We start from the raw sequence: 22564 nt of genomic DNA, 5'->3' as shown, positions 1-22564 counted from the left end.
TTGAGCCCATAAACAAGCTAAAATGGAGTTGTAAAGCTTCTTTTGCAGCTTTCTTGGGCTGTTTCCACCGATAATCTTGCAGGAAAGGTTGGTCAAAAAGCTTGTGTGAACAGAACACAAATTGGTAAGCCGAAAGTAGTGATCCGAGGGCTAGATCCGAGCTCAGATCGCTCAAATTACCCCTCGGATAGCATTTTTCTTCATTTTTTACCTTCACTGTTCATTGGGATCCGAGGCCTGCTACAGTGGATCCGAGCTCGGATCCTCTAGTCTCGGATCCACTTGTCCAGAAGATCAGACGAGGGCTCGGATCATATTGGATCCGGGTACGGATCGCTTGCTCTGTTTTTGATCCACTTCAACTGATATTTTCTCGATGTTAGAGGCTGAACTAGCTCTTATGTAAAACATGAAAGTTGTAGATCTTTGCATTAGTTTTCCAATGCATCAAGAATCACTTAATTTGGAGCTCCGTGGACTGATAAATGACCAAATTACCCTTGATTGGTCAGAAACTTGTTTCAGCTTCGACCATAGAAAATGTACTTCAGTATTTCGACCTTTTGACTATGAAAACCACCGAACTGGACTTCAATGTCTTCATACCAAATGTAGATCTATCTCTTGGCTTCAAAATGGTATAAGAATCACCTCAATCCGATCATTTTCACTCAAGATATTGCCAAAATACTACAAGGTGTCAAAGCTGTGAAACTCCTTTTCTTTAGAACTTGATTGCATTTCATTTCTTGCACTTCATATTCTTTTTTTATCACTTAAAACCATCATCAATCATCCAATTCTCTTCTCAATTTATGTCATTTGATGATTGAATCATTAAACCTACAAAAACATGAAGTTTTCACCATAAAAATCCATAGAAATGCAATTTTTAACAGTTAAACCCTTAAATGCATATTTTCACTAGAATCTTAGTTAATTAACTATAAAACTAATTAAAACACACCAAAATTAACTAATAAAACACACTAAAAACATGTAAACTATGCACTTATCACTGGGCAGCTCCACCGAACCACCAAGGTCCTGGAGACCCTGTGCAGGCCACCCACCATATCGTAAAAACCTGGCCAATCCTGAGCAGAGATAGTGAGGCTTTTAAATTTAAGGAGGAAAATGTCCCTGAGATCCCAAAAAATTGCCGCACACACATGAGTCACGGGCCGCAGATGGCCATCAAAGACAAACGAGTTCCGCATCTTCCACAAATTCCAATAGATCAAAGACGACAATAAAGGAAAAAGGTACTGGAAAATTCCAACAGATCAAAGGAGCAACAATGATTAATAAAGGTGCAGAATCCTTTTCTTTGGCCATGAGTACAGTAAAACTTCTATAAATTAATACTTGATAAATTAGTAATCTTTATTAAATAATAATTTTTTATGGTGCCAACTTGGGCTATGAGCTAAATTAATAATTTTGAAAAAATAATAAGATAATAATTTTTTAGAAAACCTTACATAACCTGTTGGCCCCGTTCATCTCATAAATTAATAATTCATTGAAATAATATACCATAAAATACGAGTCAATTGTTGGTTTATAAACACTTTTTAGATGGGAAGTCATAGTTTAACAATGAGATAAGTAAGAAAATTTTGTGTTCGATTATTATAAGAGTACTTCCTTATCATTTATATACATAATATTATTAGTCTAATTTATTGTATGGATTTAATAAAATGGAAGCCTTTTTGACCTTTTAGTAATAGAAAAATGATATCAGTTGCGTACATACATTGAAGACATTTACAGGATTACATCTTACTTGCAAATTAAGTAGATATGGAATAGTTTATATTTCTTAGACTTTTAGTACCCTTTTATTAATAGAATAATTCTTATTTTTATAAAATAAAGTAAAACTTTAATCGATTAAATGAGTGTTTCTTTAAATTGTAGGTACACACCATCAATTAATATATTATTATTTATTGATTAATTAATAAATCTTTAAATTAATAGAAATTGCATGGTCACAAGGTTATTAATTTATAGAGGTTTTATTATAATTGCAACTTTGCAGCATACATGCTGCTACTGCCTGGTAACCACTTGTGGCCATCCTTCTCAAGCTTCTTTGATGGCCTTAGGCTATTAGTAAGTCACCATGGCCGACTAGTCTTGCTAGTCAGCCATAGTTTTCTATTTTCCTTTTATTTTCTACTACTTTTTTTCAATCATTTTTCTTTAATATTTCTAGCCATAAATTAATAATGACACATGAATAGCTGTAGACACCAAAATTTCAATTCTATTTAATTTAAATTTTATTTTATTAATCAAAATTCACAAAATGATAATTAGCTATTTTTATTGAATTAGGGTTCATTTTCTTTTAAATAATTTCTGAAAAAAGAAAAGTCTCACAAAAATTTATTTTTAATCTTTTCAAATATAATTTCTTCAAAATAAATGAAAATTGAAAGGCAATTTCAAATAGGAATTAACATTTTGTTTACTCTAAATTTGTTTTGAAAAACAAAAAAATATATAATAAAAAAAGAAGGAAAAACAAGATAGGTGGAAGGCATGTATAGTAGTTAAGTGTATTAGGTGAGCATTAGTCACGTGTCTTTGTTTTTTGCACAACACATGCAAGGGGGCTAGGTGGCAAGACAGGTGTAGAGCTTGGGAAAAATCTGGAACTAAGAGGAAAGAAACAAGGAAGAGAGCTGGCAGGAAAAAGTAGGGAAAAAAAGAAAAAGAAGGAGGGAACCGAGAGAAAGGAAGAGAGATTGGGGGAGAAGGTGGCTGCTGAAGAGAAAGCAAGCAAGGGAGGGAGAGAAAAAGAGAAGGGGAGAGCAAGGAAGGGAGAGAGAGGTTGCGAGAGAGAGAGAGAGAGAGAGAGAGAGAGAGAGAGAGGAAAATAAGAGAAACTGGGAGAAAAAGAGAAAAGGAAAAGGAAGAAAAAAAAAAGAAAGAGAGCTGCGGGCAAGGAAGAGAAGAAAAGAAAAAGGAGAAGAGAAAGAGGGGGAGAGAAAGAGAGAATCTGGAAGAGTAAGAGAGGAAGAGAGAAACTGGAAAAAGGAAAAAACAAGAAAAGAAAAGAAAATGAGAGGGAAGATAGAAAAAAAAAATGTTAGGGTGGTTATCTAAATTTAACCACTGGTGAAAACCATCACCTTTTGACCCAAGATCTGTATGGCGATTATGAAGAAATACATTAACTGTAAAATAGCGGAAGCGTACCTGAATCCATATTGATAAATTTGACACTTGAATCCCTAGAGATTTTGGGGTGGCCTTCCAGGTCAACAGGTATTCACCAATCCTTTGAGAGAGGCCTTTAGTTTCTCTCTGGTATCTTTCCTGACGATGGGATATCAGGGAAGAGCTATTTTGTGGTATTAGGAAATACGACAACTAAAACGATACCTGTGACCTGGGGACCATAACCCTATTTATAGGTAACATTCCTGTTACCTTTTGGAACCCTATTTCAGCCCATCATAGAAATAGGAGCCCATAAGTCTCTACACATTAAAGGCCCACACCCTATTAGATACATTAAACCCAAACTATATTTGATCACTTTAATTGGATTTAACCTTAATTGACAGCTTGCAATACATAATTATTCACATATAAGTCCAATGTTGGATTAAAGATCCAACAAAAAAGAGATAGAAAGCTGCTGAAAACTTTCTTCAACAGGCTGACAAGCAAGCCTGGTTCTGGACCAAAGTTAGGCTTCGATTCTGACTTTTTGAGGGTTCTTGTGGTTTCTGCACCTTCTGGGGAGACAGTAGAAGAAATATCGTTCATGAATTGCTGGGAGAAAACAGCTCCAGGCCGGCTGAAATGAGGCTCAAAGTGATGAGCTCATCACTACTGGAAATTGCTGCAGCAAAGAAAAGAGGGTTTTCTGATTTCCCTCCATAGATCTGCACAACTTCCATCGATTCTTCAAGGTTATTTGTCTCTGTAAGTACATTATTAAAGCCATATTTTGAACCTTATTTAAAGCATACCAGACTTGAGTTTTTGCTGTGGGTAAACTTTTGTCGATTCCATTACTTTGACATCTTGTTTGTTTGATAGTTTCTAATTTCGGTAGGAGTCCATAGGATGAGATTTGTTAAGGAAATGGGTTTGGGGTCTTCCATGGGGTTTTATCCGATGAATCCATGAGTTTTTTGCTTGAGTTCATGGCTGGTTTTCATGTGTTGAACAAGCAAACTCAGAAAAATGGTATGAAGCTTCGGGCAAGTCGGTTTTCTGATGTTGCTTTGATTGCTGTTCCCATTCCTTCTTTTTTTGTTGTTTGTGTAATTTTAATGTTGGTTTTCCACAGTAAAAGGTATAAGTTGCATATTTTTGCTAGCTTGGAATCTGATTCGCATGGTTTGCATGATTTGCTAGGTTGGAAAGTTTTTGGTTGCAGGAAGAAGAAAGCTTCTTCGAACCAGATGCATGAAATATTTCCAAAAATTACACTTTAACCCCTAACTTTTTAAATAATCCTGATATGGCCCAGAAAATTGAAAAAATCATTCAATCTTGTCCCTTTAAAGTGTTATTTTTCTTTGGTCTGTTTTAATGTGATTTTTGGACAGATTATTTATGAGGTTTAGGATGAAATTTGAGGTTTAATAATTTTGATAGATTTATAGTTTTGATTTGGGTTTTAGCAAAAGAATTAAAGATTTAGGTGATTCTTTTTGTTGTTTAATTTTAGCAAGTGGGTTTTCATTTATTTTTATGAATTTTATCATTTGGTGTCATAGGTTTTGTTTTGAGTCCTTAATTTTATTTATTTTAATTTAGACCCTTAATATTTGTAATAATAATAATAATTTAACCCCTCAAACTTCTTTAATTCCTTCAATTAAGTCCCCGCTTGTTTTAAATTTTTGAATATAGGTTGTTTACTTTCATTTAAATATTTTAATTGTTCAATTTTATGTTTATTCTCATCTCGATGATTATTTGTAATTAAAGTGTTGCCTTAACCTTTTTCTTTGTGTTGGAGGGTAAATAAGAGAAATTTTCTTTCATTATGTCACCAATTCAAGGGAGGTATACTCTACTCCTTATTTTGATTTTATTTGATCCTATGTATTTGTTGCATGTAATTGCATGTTAATTTTCTTGTTTTATTTATTTTTAGTATTATTCATTTACTTGATTTTGGGTAAATTATTTGAAAGGCTATTAAATGCCAAATTGTAATAGTTAGGTTATTATTTTATTTCATTTTATTCTTTACCCGTTTAGATTGTAGTTAGGACCCGCGAATGTAATAGTTAGGTCTTTATTCGTTTTTATTTATTTATGTGTTTGCATGCTTGTGTGCTTATGTGTTTGCATGTTTACTCGCTTTCTTTGGATTTTTGCATCTAAATATCATGCTTATGTGCTATGTTCTATATGTGATTCATGTGTTTACTTGCTTTTATTATGTTTATATGATTTATTTAATTATAATAAATGCATGACGTCACCACTCTAGTCCAACGCTAGTTGTGGCCCTATTTTCTCGATTTCTCGCTAGTCCAATGCTAGTGAGAACTTGTAGACATGAGCTAATCCAATACTAGATCCTTAGGGACTGCTCACGCACTAGATTATGTTTGTGTGACAATCACTACATTTCATGCATATTTTCTAAGAATTTTATCATTTTGCATGATACTTCCTTTATATGTATATCCCTTATTCCTAAACATGACATTCAGATTTGCATTCCATGTAAGAAAAATTAGAAATATGTTAGTATATTTGTTTGATTAGATTAGGGAGTATCCCACAAATATGAAAAATGGACGAGTATGGCTTTTTTTAGCCTTAGCACGTTCGTTTCTCCTCTATCAAAGGGAAAATTGAGTCACGAATCTTAATACCCCCGTACCCGCTATGTTGCATTCCTATTTTAGATCACGTATACTTACATATTATGATTTTTCTTTTTCTTCAACTCTGACTTCTTTCATATTCATGACCTCTTCAAAGATCACTTTTGGGCATCACAATTAATATGATTTGCACAAATCAAGTTTTGAAGAGTTATTTCGACCCTTCCAATATAAATTAGGTCTAGGTTTGCATTCATATAATGACATCCACCGCGATTTTCAAACGTGCGAGTTGATTTCCTTGGTGAAGGCACAACAGTTTCTTCATCTCTAAGCCTAGTGGTTCGTCCGATACCAGCAGGGCCACCTCTCAATCGTACCATGATGAAATGTAGGATGATTTGGTTGCAGAATGTGATGAAAATGTATATGAAATGGATTAAAATTGCAATTTAGACTAGGATGTATGTTTGAATCTTCCAAAAAAGGTGAATTTTGAGGAACTAGGGTTTCTGATGAAAATTGAGAACGGTGGAGTGGTTGGCAGTTAGAGGTGGTTGTGAAAGCCAATTGATGCGCAAAGGAGTTGTGTTGGTATTGGTGAAGTCAATTTCTCGGAATTTGTTCTGAGTAGAAGTGAATTTTGAAATTTGAAAATGAAGGAAGGGAAAAGGGTGCGTCCGAAACAACAGTTCTTTTTGAACTAAATGAAGGAGAAGGCTTCTTTATAACACACCTCTTTTGAGTGTCGGATGTCCTAACGAAGAGAAGCGTCTGACACTACCGTCCGATACAAAATTTTCTGGAAAATGGTTTAGAACACTATCGGGCATCTGTTCATCTGGGATCGGACATCCGATAAAGTTTGACCAGAGAATTTTTAGAGATTCTTTTCCAAAACGCCCAACTTTGTTCTCAAAAATACAAACTGATCCAGTGATAAGGCTTTGTAAGAGTATCAACAATTTGATCTTTTGAACAAACATATTGCACACAAATTTCACCTTTTTGGACAAGATCACGAATGAAATGATGCTTTATGTCTATATGTTTTGTCCTAGAATGTTGAATGGGATTTTTTTATCAAATTTATGGCACTTGTACTATCACAATACATAGGCACACCGTCATACACTAATCCAAAATCATTCAAAGTACTTTTCATCCATAACAATTGAGCACAATATACACCGGCGGCAACATATTCCGCTTCGGCCGTAAACAAAGAGATAGTATTTTGTTTCTTACTAAACCATGACACCAAGCAATTACCAAGAAAGTGACATGTATCACTAGTACTTTTCTATCTATTCTATATCCACAAAAATCAGTATTCGAAAAGTCACATAATGGAAATTCATGACATTTTGGATACCAAAGACCATAATTCAAGGTTTCTTTTAAGTATCTAAAGATTCTCTTAACAGCAATCAAATGAGATTCTTTAGGACAAGATTGGAAACAAGCATACAAGCAAATAGCAAACATAATATCGGGTCTACTTGCGGTTAAATAAAGTAAGCTACCAATCATACCTCTATACTTCTTCTTATCAACTTTCATACCTTTTTCATCTTTGTCAAATTTGGTAGATGTACACATAGGTGTTCTAACTTGCTTTGAATCTTCCATTCCAAATCTTTTGAGAAGTTCTTTGGTGTACTTAGTTTGATTGATGAATGTACCTTTTTGAGTTTGAACCATTTGGAGCCTAAGGAAAAAATTCAACTCTCCTATCATACTAATCTCAAACTCATTTTGCATAATAGTGAAAAAATCCTTACACAAACACTCATTAGTAGCACCAAAAATAATATCATCAACATATATTTGTACAATTAGAAGATCATTTGAATTTTGTTTAGTGAAAAGAGTGGTATCCATTATACCTCTTTTAAACCATTCTCAACCAAAAAACCACTTAAACTTTCATATCATGCTCTTGGAGTTTGTTTGAATTCATACAAATCTTTTAAAAGTTTAAATACATGATTTGGATATGTCTTATTTTCAAAATCGGGAGGTTGGTCAACATATATCTCTTGATCAATAAAACCATTTAAAAAAGTACTTTTAACATCCATTTAAAACAATTTAAAATCCTTGAAACGTGCAAATGCCAAGAACATTCTAATTGATTCTAGTCTAGCTACGGGAGTAAATGTTTCATCAAAATCTATTCCTTTTTCTTGAGCATACCCCTTGGCTACAAGTCTAGCCTTATTTCTCACAACTTCACATTTGTCATTCATTTTATTTCTAAAAATCCATTTTGTGCCAATAATAGGATGATTTTGAGGCCTTTCAACTAGTGTCCAAACCTTGTTTCTTTCAAGTTGATTTAGTTCCTCTTCCATGGTTAAAATCTAGTTTTCATCTCTCAAAGCATAAACAACATTTTTAGGTTCAAAATGCGAGACTAAGGCAAAATTATCCATCAATTGTTTAGAGGAGGAACGAGTTCTTACCTTTTCGGATGGATCACCAATAATAAGCTCCTTGGAATGATTTTGAACAAATTTCGAAGCTCTTGGAAGATCCCTAGGTGTACCAATATCCTTGTCATTTTCTTCTAATGCTTGATTCTCTTGAAGATCATCTTCCTTTGAATTTTTTTCTAGAGGAGTATTGTCTCGATCATGAATTGTGAGCTTTTTAAATCCTTTTTGAACACCTACATCATTATCCTCATAACAACTCTTGGAAATATTATCATTAGATTCATCAAATGTAACATATATGGTTTCTTCTATAACAAGAGTCCTACTATCATAGACCCTAAATCCTCTTTTATTTTCACAATAACCCAAGAAAATACCTTCATTAGATTTTTTATCAAATTTTCCAAAATGTTTCTTGATATTTAAAATGAAACACTTGCAACCAAAAATTTTGAAATATACAAGAATTGGCTTTTTATCAAAAATTAACTTATACGAGGTTTTGTTCAAAATTAGTCTCAAGAGAACTCTATTCATTGCATAACAAGCCATATTTACAGCTTCGCCCAAAAATATTTTGGCAAGTTACATTCACTTAAAATGGTTCTTACAGTTTCTTGAACAGTTCTATTCTTTCTTTCAACAACACCATTTTATTGAGGAGTTCTTCCAATTGAAAATTCATCAGTAATTCCATTGTGATGTTGCTTTGATTGGTATTCCCGTTCCTTTTTTTTGTTGTTTGTGTAATTTTAATGTTGGTTTTCCGCAATAAAAGGTATAAGTTGCACATTTTTGCTAGCTTGGAAACTGATTCGCATGGTTTGCATGAATTGCTAGCTTGGAAAGTTTTTGGTTGCAGGAAGAAGAAAGCTTCTTCAAACCAGATGCATGAAATATTTCCAAAAATTACATTTTAACCCCTAGCTTTTTAAATAATCCTGATATGACCCAGAAAATTGAAAAAATCATTCAATCTTGTCCCTTTAAAATGTTATTTTTCTTTGATCTGCTTTAATGTGATTTTTGGATAGATTATTTATGAGTTTTAGGATGAAATTTGAGGTTTAATAATTTTGATAGATTTATAGTTTTGATTTGAGTTTTAGCAAAAGAATTAAAGATTTAGGTGATTCTTTTTGTTATTTAATTTTAGCAAGTGGGGCAAGTGGGTTTTCATTTATTTTTGTGAATTTTATCATTAGGTGCGGTAGGTTTTGTTTTGAGTCCTTCATTTTATTTTATTTTAATTTAGACTCTTAATATTTATAATAATAATAATTTAACCCCTCAAACTTCTTTAATTCTTTCAATTAAATCCCCGCTTGTTTTAAATTTTTGATTATAGGTTGTTTACTTTCATTTAAATGTTTTAATTATTCAATTTCATATTTATTCTCATCTCTATAATTATTTGTTAATTAAAGTGGTGCCTTAACCTTTTTCTTTGTGTTGGAGGATAAATAAAAGAAATTTCATTTCATTATGTTACCAATTCAAGGGAGGTACACTCTACTCCTTATTTTGATTTTATTTGATCCTATGTGTTTGTTGCATGTAATTGCATGTTAATTTTCTTGTTGTATTTACTTTTAGTATTATTCATTTACTTGATTTAAATTATTTTGAAAGGCGATTAAATGCCAAATTGTAATAGTTAGGTTATTATTTTATTTCATTTCATTCTTTACCCGTTTAGATTGTAGTTAGGACCCGTGAATGTAATAGTTAGGTTTTTATTCATTTTTATTTGTTTATGTGTTTGCATGCTTGTGTGCTTATGTATTTGCATGTTTACTCGCTTACTTAGGATATTTGTAGCTGAATATCATGCTTATGTGCTATGTTCTATATGTGATTTATGTGTTTACTTACTTTTATTATGTTTATATGATTTATTTAATTATAATAAATATATGACGTCACCACTGTAGTCCAATGCTAGTTGTGGCCCTATTTCCTTGATTTCTCGCTAGTCCAATGCTAGTGAGAACTTGTAGACATGAATTAATCAAACACTAGACCCTTAGGGACCGTTCACGCGCTAGATCATGTTTGTGTGACAATCACTACATTTCATGCATATTTTCTAAGAATTTTATCATTTTGCATGATACTTCTTCTATATGTATATCCCTTATCCCTATGTGCGAAACATGACATTTAGATTTGCATTTTATTTAAAAAAATTAGAAATATATTAGTATATTTGCTTGATTAGATTAGGGAGTACCCCTCAAATATGGGAAATAGATGAGTATGGCTTTTTTTAGCCTTAGCAAGCTCGCATCTCCTTTATCAAAGGGAAAATTAAGTCACGAATCTTAATACCTCCCGTACCCGTTATATTGCATTCCTATTTTAGGTCACGTATACCTATATATTATGATTTTGCTTTTTCTTCGACTCTCATTCCTTGCATGTTCGTGACCTCTTCAAAGATTCACTTTTGGACATCACAATTAATGTGATTTGCACCAATCAAGTTTTGAAGAGATATTTCGACCCTTCCTATATATATTAGGTCTAGGTTTGCATTCATATAGTGGCATCCAAATGTGATAAGTTTTTAGGTTAAACTAAGAAAATTTTTGACTAAATCATGCAACTAACCTTGACTAGGTTGAAAGGGTGCATTAGATTTCATCATTGTCTTCCCTTTCTTCAACCGTGACTCCCGAACCCATTTCTCTTGATTTTCGAATATTTGAAGTCGTTTAAAAAGGGTTTTTTCTAATTTTTATTTGAAACATATTCTTTAGGCGACTTGGTACATCTTAACTCAATACCAAGTGGTGACTCCTATTTTTTCTTAAAAACCCTTTTTAGACTTTTACTTTTGGGTCAAAATCATCGCACTTGTTAAGTCCCATTTAGGTCTATTTTCTTTATTTATTTTATAAAAATTAAAAACTCATTTTCACTCAAAATTAATCAAAAAATTCATTTTTATAAACCCGTAATCTTATTTTTTTTTCTGAAAAGGGGCGCGATAGTTGGCGACTCTACTGGAGATGCTTAGAGAGTTCAAGTATTTGATTTAGTCAATCCTTTTCTTTTTCTAACCTTTTTATATATCACATTTGGAGGTTTTAGGTTGTATTTTTTCCTTTTTGGGATTTTTTGCATTTAACATACGCAATCGTCTCTTGAAATCCGTGTATGCATTGATTTGTTTATCTTCATTTATGTTTGTGTATCGCGCTTTGCATCTTGGGGGGGAGAGGTATAGCCACTCTAGAACTTTCACTCATATTTGATGGTATTTAATCCCTCTCTTAAAAAGGAGCACTTCATACGTGCATACGTTTTACTTTTATAACCCCTCATTTCTTTTTACTTTTAGTGGTTGACACACCACTCCATCCTATTAGGATTAAGATTGATCCATTTGGACATGTGGCCGTGGCACGACGTGCGCGTAGCAATGTCCGAGGGATCACTCGAACCACCGACTCTTAGGCCTTGGAATTGATGACCCTTCGCCTTTGGTCTGAAGGTTTGGGGATTTGAAACTTTATCAAGTCTAGATGCATTAGTGAACCCAACCTCATGCATCCATATTAGAAATTACCTAGGTTAGAGTCAATCTTACCCGAATAGGAACACAAGGGGAGGGATTACACCTTTTTTTCTTTAATTGCCTTCTATTTTTCATGTTATTTTTTGTTTGCTCCAATGTGTTATGTGTCATATATCAATTGAACTAACGTTTTTTTGTTCTATTGCATTCATAAGCCTTAGAAATAAGAGTTCTGGCATGATACTCTTTTAGAACCTATCCTCTTAGATAGGTTATTGCACGTTTAAATTTTGATGTATTGCATTTGCTGTTTGTGAGGACTCGTATATTTTATTTATTTATTTTCTCGATTTATTCATTTATTTATTAGGTTATTCTAAAATAGGTATTTTTATGTTTATTTACCCTAGTATTGATGAGTTATATTATCGTTATAAGAATTTCTATTAAATTGCACTTTATCGCGCGCGAGTCGAAAGTTCGCGTTTTTAAGCACGCTACTAATTGATGGACTATAGAAATTTATTTTTGACTACTAAGAGTGAATAATTATAGTATTAAAGGAATTACATTTGAAGGTTTAGTGCACAAGTGAAATAAATCCGAGAGAGAACGGACACGAAACGCGCGCGTGGGAAACACTATTCCTAGTTGACTTTGAATAGCCTTCACTTTAATTTCCCTCCAATCTTCCTCAAGAAACCACACAACTCATTTCACTCTCTCTTCCCTCACTCCATAGCCGGCCACCTTCAAGGAAGAAGAAGGAGAAAACCCAACTTCACCTTGCACTATTTTTGCTCCAATCTTGTACCCAAAAATACCATCCAACTTCTAACAACTTGGAGAGCAACTCAATCTTGGTGGAGGACATCTTTCTCACGGTTTTTCTTGGGCTTTAGAGGAGCAAAATTTCTGATTTCACTCAAAGGAGTAGGAGGTAATCATCCAACCATCTAACCTTGGTTTTAGTGGGTTGATCTTTGCTAGGAAACTTGTAGTTTCATTGTTATTGTTGTTGTTTGGATTTAAATGGTTGGAGTGGGTTCTATGAAATCCCACCTTGATGATATAGGATTGATATGATGATAATAAGTGTTGTTTGTGTAAGTTATGTGATAAACAAGATGAGATTTGTTGGAAAAGTGGAAGGAAAACGAAAGGAAAATTGTATAGGAAGAAGGACCGAATTTGCCCTGTTTTTCTCGAAGCTTTGGTTCGAATTTTTAGTGCTCAAAAGACCTTGAATATGATGTGGAGATGTTGTGTAAGATATGTGGAAAGGTTCCACCAAAACTTATTTTATTTGGTCGGGTAAAAGTTGAAATTTCGAAATCTTTCAAATCTGGAAAACGGTGTCCAGGTGTTCTGGACAGAGCATCTTTGAACGATCATAACTCTCTGCTCAGATGTCGAAATCAAGTGCCGTTTGTGGCATTTGAAACTAGATATCCGTACCTTTCTAACGGTATACTCTAACTCGAACTGAGTGATTCGTACCGAATCTTCAAAGTCTGCTGTCCTGTTTCACTGACCAACCGAGGGAAAGCTAGAAGCTGTAACTTGTAGCTCTATTTTCTCTCACTTGCAAACTAATTTTCAAAATGATTTCTTCTGATGAATTGTAACCTTTTTAATCTAGTTTTCAAACCAACCATTCCCAATTCCAACCTATATTGAGTGAGTTATGGTCCAAGTCCCAAACTACTACAAATATGGAAAACCCTAATTTTACTAGCCGAATGGCCTAGTTTGACTTGGGATTTGTTGTTTTGAAAATTCTGATATCAATCACCTACCAAATGTGTATTAGATGTTTCTTAGACTTTTGTTTTATAAATGAGCCTGATTTGAGTTGATTTCATTGGGCCAAATGTTTGAAAAGGAAAATTGAAGCAATAAGGCAGATTTGCCTTGGAAATTTCTGGAACTTTGGTGGTCTTGTTAATTGACTTCAAGTATGAGTTTTTGCATGAAATTTGATAGAAAAGTAGCTCTCATATGTTAGTGTAATCATACCAAATTTGGAGTCATTCCAAGACCATTTCGGTACCCAACTGAAGTCCCAAAATTTATGTTTCAAATTTGGAAACTCTTGATCAGTGAGAAATTTTCAGCCAAATTTGTACTCAAAACTCCGAATTTGGTCCCATTTATTTTTTTTTTAGAACTTTGATTGGAATTCTTATTGTGTTACGAATTTCAGAGGCTAGATCACTTTCTGTGAATTTTGTCGAATTTCCAAAATTAGCCGAAAAATAAGACTGAAACTGTCTTGTGTGTCTAAGTCAGCCACTTTGAGCTGAAATTTGAATATTTTCTGTTTAGAATCTTGAAAAAATGTCTTCTAAGAACTTTTAGTACTTTGGAACTAGTTTTCAAGATACCAAGTTTTTTAATTTTGGACCTACAGAGTGTAAGATATGATATTTCAAAAATTGCTCCCTGAAACTGAAATTTTTGAATTTGAAGGGAATTGAGGTTTTAAAAACTCTTCATTACCCTTGGATATTGAATGACTATTTTAGGCTTGCTTTTATGAAGGAAATCGGTTTTTTATACATTATTAAACCCCATTTTTGAGTCTCGATTTACGAGTAATTAAGGATCTCTTTCAAGATATTTTCTTAGATTATACAATTGTACAATCTCCCTTGTTAACTAGGAGTTTATAAGTGATAGTGTGTGATAGACAATTATCATTTGCTCAGGCACTCAAGGGAACCTTCAAAAGGATCTCACAGGGGATGCCTAAACACTTAATTGAGCACCGCTCCCTTATTTTGTTGGGTGAGTGTCAAGTGCATTACTAGTTGAAAATTATGAGAATTGCTCATTATGAAATGGATGGCTTATAACTGCCGAGTCGAGTGTGTACTTTATCACATTCATTCTCATTTAAATGAATTGTAATTGAATTGTCTGAATTGAACTGAATTACCTGAACTGAATTGAACTGAATTATATGCTATGACTGCATATGTCATTGGAGTGAATCTCCTCGACCCATAACTGAACTGTATACACGTCGTTGGAGTGAATCTCCTCGACATACAATTGAACTGGGGGACGCCCAAACTCATCGGTCGATCTTGGACTCGAGCTAGCATGGGTTTGGTTGGGAACCTTGGTGAGCCATGAGAAAAATTGTAAACTTGATCTATTGAGAGATCTTGCTTGGCCTACTCGCGTAGTAGCGCCTTTATTGTAGTTTGGGCCCGGTACGGTGTATGGAACTGTGAAGTAAGTGGAATTTTACGGACTTAAATGCCGATCCGGTTGACAGAATGTCATCGCGGGAAGGTATTTGATCGAGGTTTGGCAAAGCATGTGAAACTTAGCTCCTGAGAGCTACAATATCCTTGAATTGTTTCTATTTACTTTTCTCACTCGAATTGTTATTTACTTGAATACTACTATTTTACTTGCTAAATGAGATTGTTATTTGGACTATGTGCTTGCATATGTGTTCTTGGTCTCACGAGCAATCGGTCACCCCGTAGATTTATTTTTCTTAACAGGAGCTGATTTGAAAGGGATTATAGAAAAGTCTACTTGATGGCTCTTTTGACTAAAATTGTGAATGTACTTGTTAGACATCTTTTGGGGACAGTTGTATATTTTGGGAAATCAATGTATTTCGAATTCGTGATGTAAGTTTGGATATTTATGTATGGAAGTGACTCCACTTTCTTAATTCGTCTTGTCTCATTAGTTAGTATTGTATTAAGCCTGAACAGGAATTATACTGAGTCCTGACGAGAGTTGGGCAGGCATTTCGTTGATACCCTTTGGTTCACCTTAGGGAGAAATGGGGGCGTCACAGTTGGTATCAAAGCGCTAGGTTAGAGACCTACTTGGGGAAATACATTAGAGACTTTATTCTGGAGAATAGGAATGAGATAATTCAGTTATATCTTAAGTGATATTTGAGTGAATTAGTGACTTTAACTTTCTGATCTGAAAAATTGTGGTTGTTTTACAAGGATAGAGAATGGAAATGGGGGACCGGCTGCTAATGGTAATGGTTATGCAAATGACCACGTGGGACCCCTTAGGCCTATTTACTATCAAGCTCGTGGTAGGGGAGCTCGTGTACGCTACTCACCTGCTTCGAGGATTTCCCGTTGTCCTTGTAGGACGAAGTACGCTTACCTAAATGACCTCGTACTTGCTCTTGATGCTAAGCGACGCCAGTTCGTGAATACCAACCGGGACTTACTCCAGGAGGTAGAGGAGTTAAGCCTCATGGTGAACGCTCAGAGTGAGAGGATTGCCGAACTTGAGGAGACATTGGCAGGCGAGGTGGCTACTGCTGAGGTCACCCGCGATGAGTTTCAGAGAGTTAGGGTTCGACTTACTAGATTAGGTGAGGAGGTCCGGGATCGAGCCGTTGGAATCCTGGCCGACACTACTATACTGATTGAGGAGGTGATGGACGTTGTCCAGAGCCTGGCTTAGGAGGAGGATCCGGAGGAGGTCCCTGAGGAGGAGATTCCACCTGATAGCCCTACTGTGGACTAGATCTAGAGTGGTAGGCTTTTGACTTTCGTAACTAGAAATAGTTGGGGTGATGCTAGTGCTAAGCCTATTGTATTTTGCTTGACTGTGTGGCCTACTTTTGAGGCACTTGGCTCTACTTTAGTCGTGCATGACTAAAAGTACTTTTATGGCACTTGTGTGCTATATTTTTGTAATTCCCCGATGACTTACTAATTGTATGAATTTTAAAGTGTAAATACATTTTAAATTATTATTATTTTCAATGTTTCTTGATTGGCTCTTGTCTTGAGCAATTCCTCGCATGATCATTTTTATTTCTTGCACTAGGCACTACTAGAATTATGGACGGATGAAGAAGTGGTCGAGATCGTGGGTGAGGGTCTAGGCAAGCCTAATCTCAAGGGGATGATCAGGGATCGACAACTGGACCGACTCAGGGATAAGAAAATTTAGAGGGTAATCAAGTGGCTACTGCCATTAATAGGATGACCAATATCCTTGAGCGGTTAGCCGAGAGACACGGTCCAGGGCCACTTAACCAGCCCGGAGCCTAGGATAAAGGGGAAGATAGAGCTTTGGAGAGGTTTCTGAAGTTTAACCCGCCTAAATTCACTGGAGAACCTAACCCCAAGGCAGCTGAGAACTGATTGGAGAGGATGACCAACATATTCGCCGCCTTAGACTATACTGAAGATAGGAGAGTGAATTTCGCTGCTTTTCAATTTGAAGGAGTAGCACGTGCCTGGTGGGACATGATTAAAGGAAAGTGGGAGAGAAACCAAACCCCTTGGACTTAGGAAAAGTTCACGAGGGAGTTTAATAAGAAGTTTCTCCCACATCTAATCCAAGAGAAACAGAAAGATGAATTTATAAAGCTAAGACAAGGAACCCTTAGTGTAGCTGAGTACAAAGGGAGGTTTACTAAACTCTCTGAGTATGCTCCCGAATTGGTGACTAATGAGCGGAAAAGGATAAGACGTTTCGTGCAAGGTTTTAATGTGGAGATTCAGGAGGGTTTGGCTGCAGTCCAAATCTCTACCTTTACTGAAGCACTGAAAAAGGTGCAAAGAGTTGAGAGCGCAAGAACGCAAGTTAAGGACTTCCACAATAAGAAAATGAACATCTCTAGTCATACTTCTGGACAGGCTAGTAAGAGTGCCCCACCTTCCAAGATGGGAAGAGGAATGGGAGGAGTAAGGACTGCTGGAGTTTCGAGAGGAGCATTACCCAGAGGAGGTCGTAGTGGACCGGTTCAAGCGAGAAGAGTGCCTTCTAGTGGTTCGGCCGTAACCCCCCAAGTTACCTGTGGTTACTGTGGCAAGCCAAACCACTCGGAGAACGATTGTTGGAGAAAGTCAGAAAAATGTTTATACTGTGGTAGTGTCGAACATCAACTCGCGAATTGTCCAAGTAAGTTGAAGATAGGAAGTAGTACCCAAAGATCGAAAAAGTCAACCTCTAAACAGACCAGTGTTGGAGGGAGTCGACCAAAGGTACCTACTAGGATTTACGTATTGGATTACCAACAAATCCCCGATGCGACGGAGGTGGTCGAAGGTACGATCCCTATCTTCCACCATTTAGTTAAGGTTTTAATTGATCCAGGTGCGACACATTTCTTTGTAAATCCTAATTTCATGAGTGGAATAGACTTGAAACCAATTAAGTTACCTTATGATTTGGAGGTTAGAACACCTACGGGGGATCAAAGCCTACTCGCTAACTTGGTGTATAGAGATTGTGAGATTTGGTTTGGGGAACGGAAATTACTGGCCGATCTGATAGGTTTAGCGATTAAGGGATATAATGTGATCCTAGAAATAGACTGGTTAACCCGTTACAACGCTCAGTTGAATTGTAAGACGAAAATAGTGAAATTGTGCATTCCAGGAAAGGCAACTCTAAAATTGGATGTAAGGGATATATTAGTCTCATCTGCACTTATCTCAGGAATTCGAGTTAGGAAAATGTTAAGTAAAGGAGCTCAGAAATATTTGAGTTTTCTTATTAATACTTCTAGTGATAAAATGAGATTGGAAGATATGCCTGTAGTGAAGGAGTATCCAGATATCTTTCCTAAGGAGTTAGAGTCTTTAAACCCGGAAAGGGAGACAGCTTTTAAGATTGATGTAACTCCAGGAGTAGCACCTATTTGTAAGACACCGTATAGAATGGCTCCACCTGAATTAAAAGAGTTGAAACTACAATTACAGGATTTACTGGAGCGGAATTTTATAAAGGAGAGTGATTCACCGTGGGGAGCTCCGATCTTGTTTGTTAAGAAAAAGGATGAGAGTTTAAGGCTGTGTATAGATTACCGAGGCTTGAATGATGTCACTATTAAGAATAAGTATCCTTTGCCCTACATTGATGAATTGTTTGACCAATTACAAGGGGCAGTAGTATTCTCCAAGTTAGATCTGGGCAGGGTTACTATCAATTAAGGATTCTAGAGAAGGATATACCCAAAACTGCCTTTAACTCGAGGTATGGACACTTTGAGTTTGCTGTAATGCCGTTCGGGTTAACAAATGCACCCGCGGTGTTTATGGACTTAATGCATCGAGTTTTTAAGCCTTATCTGGACCAGTTTGTGATAGTATTTATCGATGACATACTAGTGTACTCTAAAACAGTGGAGGATCATGAGAAACATTTGAGAATTGTTTTACAAACTCTAAGGGAGCATCAGTTGTATGCTAAGTTTAGCAAGAGTGAGTTTTGGTTGAAAGAAGTGATATTCTTAGGCCATATAATCTCCAAGAACGGGATTAGAATAGACCTAACCAAAGTTGAAGCGGTTTCAAATTGGAAACAACCGAAAAATCCTACTGAAATCCGAAGTTTTATAGGGTTAGCAGGGTATTACCGGAGATTTATGAAGGATTTTTCTAAAATTGTTGGACCTATGACTGAGTTGATTAAGAAAAGTGTGAAGTTTATATGGAGTTCTAAGCATGAGGAAAGTTTTCAGGAATTGAAGAGACGTTTGACCAGAGTGCCTGTATTAGTTCTACCAAAGGGAAAGATAGCTTTGTGGTCTACACAGATGCTTCCAAGGAAGGTCTGGGATGTGTATTAATACAAAATGAGAGAGTGATAGCATGTGCCTCTAGAAAATTAAAATCGCATGAGAGGAATTACCCGACTCATGATTTGGAGTTGGCGGCTGTAGTGTTTGCATTAAAGAAATGGAGGCATTACTTTTATGGAGTGACGTTTGAGGTTTTTACCGACTACAAGAGCCTTAAGTATTTGTTTTCCTAAAAGGAATTGAATTTGAGACAACGCAGGTGGATGGAATTCTTGGAGGACTATGATTGCACGATAACTACCATCCAGGGAAGGCCAATGTAGTGGCCGATACTTTAAATCGTCAAGTGCAAGTGGCAGGATTGATGATTAAAGAAATGCACTTGTTGGAGGAGGTTAGTGTATGGAACCCTAGACTCGAACCGAGGAAAGTAATTCTTGGGAACATTATTGTGAAATCCACCTTGTTGGAACGCATTAAAGAAACTAAGAAAAAGGACCCTAAAGTGCAAAAGTGGTTAAAAAAAGTCAAAAGGGGAGAAAAGTCAGATTTTAACTTGGGAGTGAATGGTATATTGAGGTTTCGGAATTGGATAGTAGTGCCAAAGGATGAAGGGCTCAAGAAGAAAATTTTGGAGGAGGCATACCGATCTAAGTACACGGTACACCCTAGAGGGAATAAAATGTACCAGGACGTGAAGAAGTTGTAATGGTGGGAGAACATGACGAAGGAAATTGCTCAATTTGTTCAGACCTATTTGATTTGTCAACAGGTTAAAGCCGAACATCAGAAACCATCCGGTCTTTTGCAACCATTAGAGATACCTGAGTGGAAATGGGAAAATATCATCATGAATTTTGTATCTGGATTACGTAGGATACAAAGAGATCATGATGCCATTTGGGTAGTAGTGGATAGGTTAACCAAATCGACTCATTTCCTGTCGATTAGTATGAAGTACCCGTTGGAGAAGTTAACTAAGTTATATTTGGATAAAATTATAAGGTTACACGGGATACCTGTAAGTATTGTATCTGATCGAGACCCTAAGTTTGTCTTGCGATTTTGACAAAAGATGTAAGAAGTATTGGGGACTAAATTGAATTTTAGCACTATTTACCATCCTAAGACCGATGGACAGTCTGAGAGGACGATTCAAACTCTTGAGGATATGTTGAGAACCTGTGTGTTGGACTTTGGAGAGAGTGGAGTAAGTATTTGACATTAGTGGAATTTGCCTGTAACAATAGCTACCATTCTTCCATTCAAATGGTCCCATACGAGGCACTTTATGGTCGGAAGTGTAGGTTTTCGATTTGTTGGGACGAAATAGGTGAAATGAAAGTTTTGGACCCAACTACAGTGCCTTTGATTGAGGAGACGAATGAAAAGGTAAAGTTAATTTGTCAGAGGATTCAAACCGCACAAAGTCGTCAGAAGAGTTATGCAGACAATCGGAGGAAGGATTTAGAATTTGCGGTTGGAGATCAGGTTTTTCTTAAGATTATTCATCTGAAAGCGAGTTTGATGGCAGAAAAAGGAAAGAAGTTACAATCAAAATTCGTAGGACTGTACAAGATTATTCAACGTGTAGGAACTGTGGCCTATAAGTTGGAATTGCCACCAAATCTATCTCGGATTCACAATATTTTTCACGTGTCCATACTCAAGAAATATCACCCAGATCCATCCCACATCTTACAACCGGAGAATATTGAAATTGATGAAGCACTGACCTATGAGGAGAAATCGATAAAGTTTCTAAACCGTAAGGTGAAAGAATTGAGGAACAAGCGCATTCCGTTGGTAAAAGTTCTATGGAGGAACCATGGACTGGAGGAAGCAACTTGGGAGGTTGAAAAAGAAATTCGAGAAAAATTTTCAGACTTGTTCCCAAATCAAGATATAATTTCTAGAACGAAATTCTCTTAAAGGGGAGAGGATGTGAGAACTTGTATATTTTATTTATTTATTTTCTCGATTTATTCATTTATTTATTAGGTTATTCTAAAATAAGTATTTTTATACTTATTTACCCTAGTATTGATGAGTTATATTATCGTTATAAGAATTTCTATTAAATTACACTTTATCGCGCGCGAGTCGAAAGTTCACGTTTTTACGCACGCGACTAATTGATGGACTTTAGAAATTTATTTTTGACTACTAAGAGTGAATAATTATAGTATTAAAGGAATTACATTTGAAGGTTTAGTGCACAAGTCAAATAAATCCGAGAGAGAACAGACACGAAACACGCGTGCGGGAAACACTATTCCTAGTTGATTTTGAATAGCCTTCACTTTAATTTCCCTCCAATCTTCCTCAAGAAGCCACACAACTCATTTCACTCTCTCTTCCCTCACTCCATAGCCGGCCACCCTCAAGGAAGAAGAAGGAGAAAACCCAACTTCACCTTGCACCATTTTTGCTCTAATATTGCACCCAAAAACACCATCCAACTTCTAACAACTTGGAGAGCAACTCAATCTTGGTGGAGGACACCTTTCTCACGGATTTTCTTGGGCTTTAGAGATGCAAAATTTTTGATTTCACTCAAAAGAGTAGGAGTAATCATCCAACCATCTAACCTTGGTTTTAGTGGGTCGATCTTTGCTAGAAAGCTTGTAGCTTCATTGTTATTATTGTTGTTTGGATTTAAATGGTTGGAGTGGACTCTATGAAATCTTACCTTGATGATATATGACTGATATGATGATAATAAGTGTTGTTTGTGTTAGTTATGTGATAAACAAGATGAGGTTTGTTGGAAAAGTGGAAGGAAAACCAAAGGAAAATTGTATAGAAAGAAGGACCGAATCTGCTCTATTTTTCTCGAAACTTTGGTTCGAATTTTTGGTGCTCAAAAGACCTTGAATATGATGTGTAGGATGTGTGAAAAGGTTCCACCAAAAATTATTTGATTTGGTTAGGTAAAAGTTGAAATTTCGAAATCTTTCAAATCTGGAAAATGGTGTCTAGGTGTTCTGGATAGAGCATTTTTGAAAGATCATAACTCTCTACTCAGACGTCAAAATCAAGTGCCGTTTGTGGCATTTGAAATTAGGCATCCGTACTTTCTAATGGTATAAAATTCAGTCTCTAACTCGAACTGAGTGATTCGTACCGAATCTTCAAAGTCTGCTGTCCTGTTTCACTGACCAACCAAGGGAAAGCTAGAAGCTTCAACTTGTAGCTCTATTTTCTCTCACTTGCAAACTGATTTTTAAAATGACTTCTT

This window comes from Coffea arabica, chromosome 3e (genome assembly GCF_036785885.1).
Source record: "Coffea arabica cultivar ET-39 chromosome 3e, Coffea Arabica ET-39 HiFi, whole genome shotgun sequence".
NCBI lineage: Eukaryota > Viridiplantae > Streptophyta > Magnoliopsida > Gentianales > Rubiaceae > Coffea > Coffea arabica.
Note: the sequence above shows the minus strand (reverse complement) of the source record.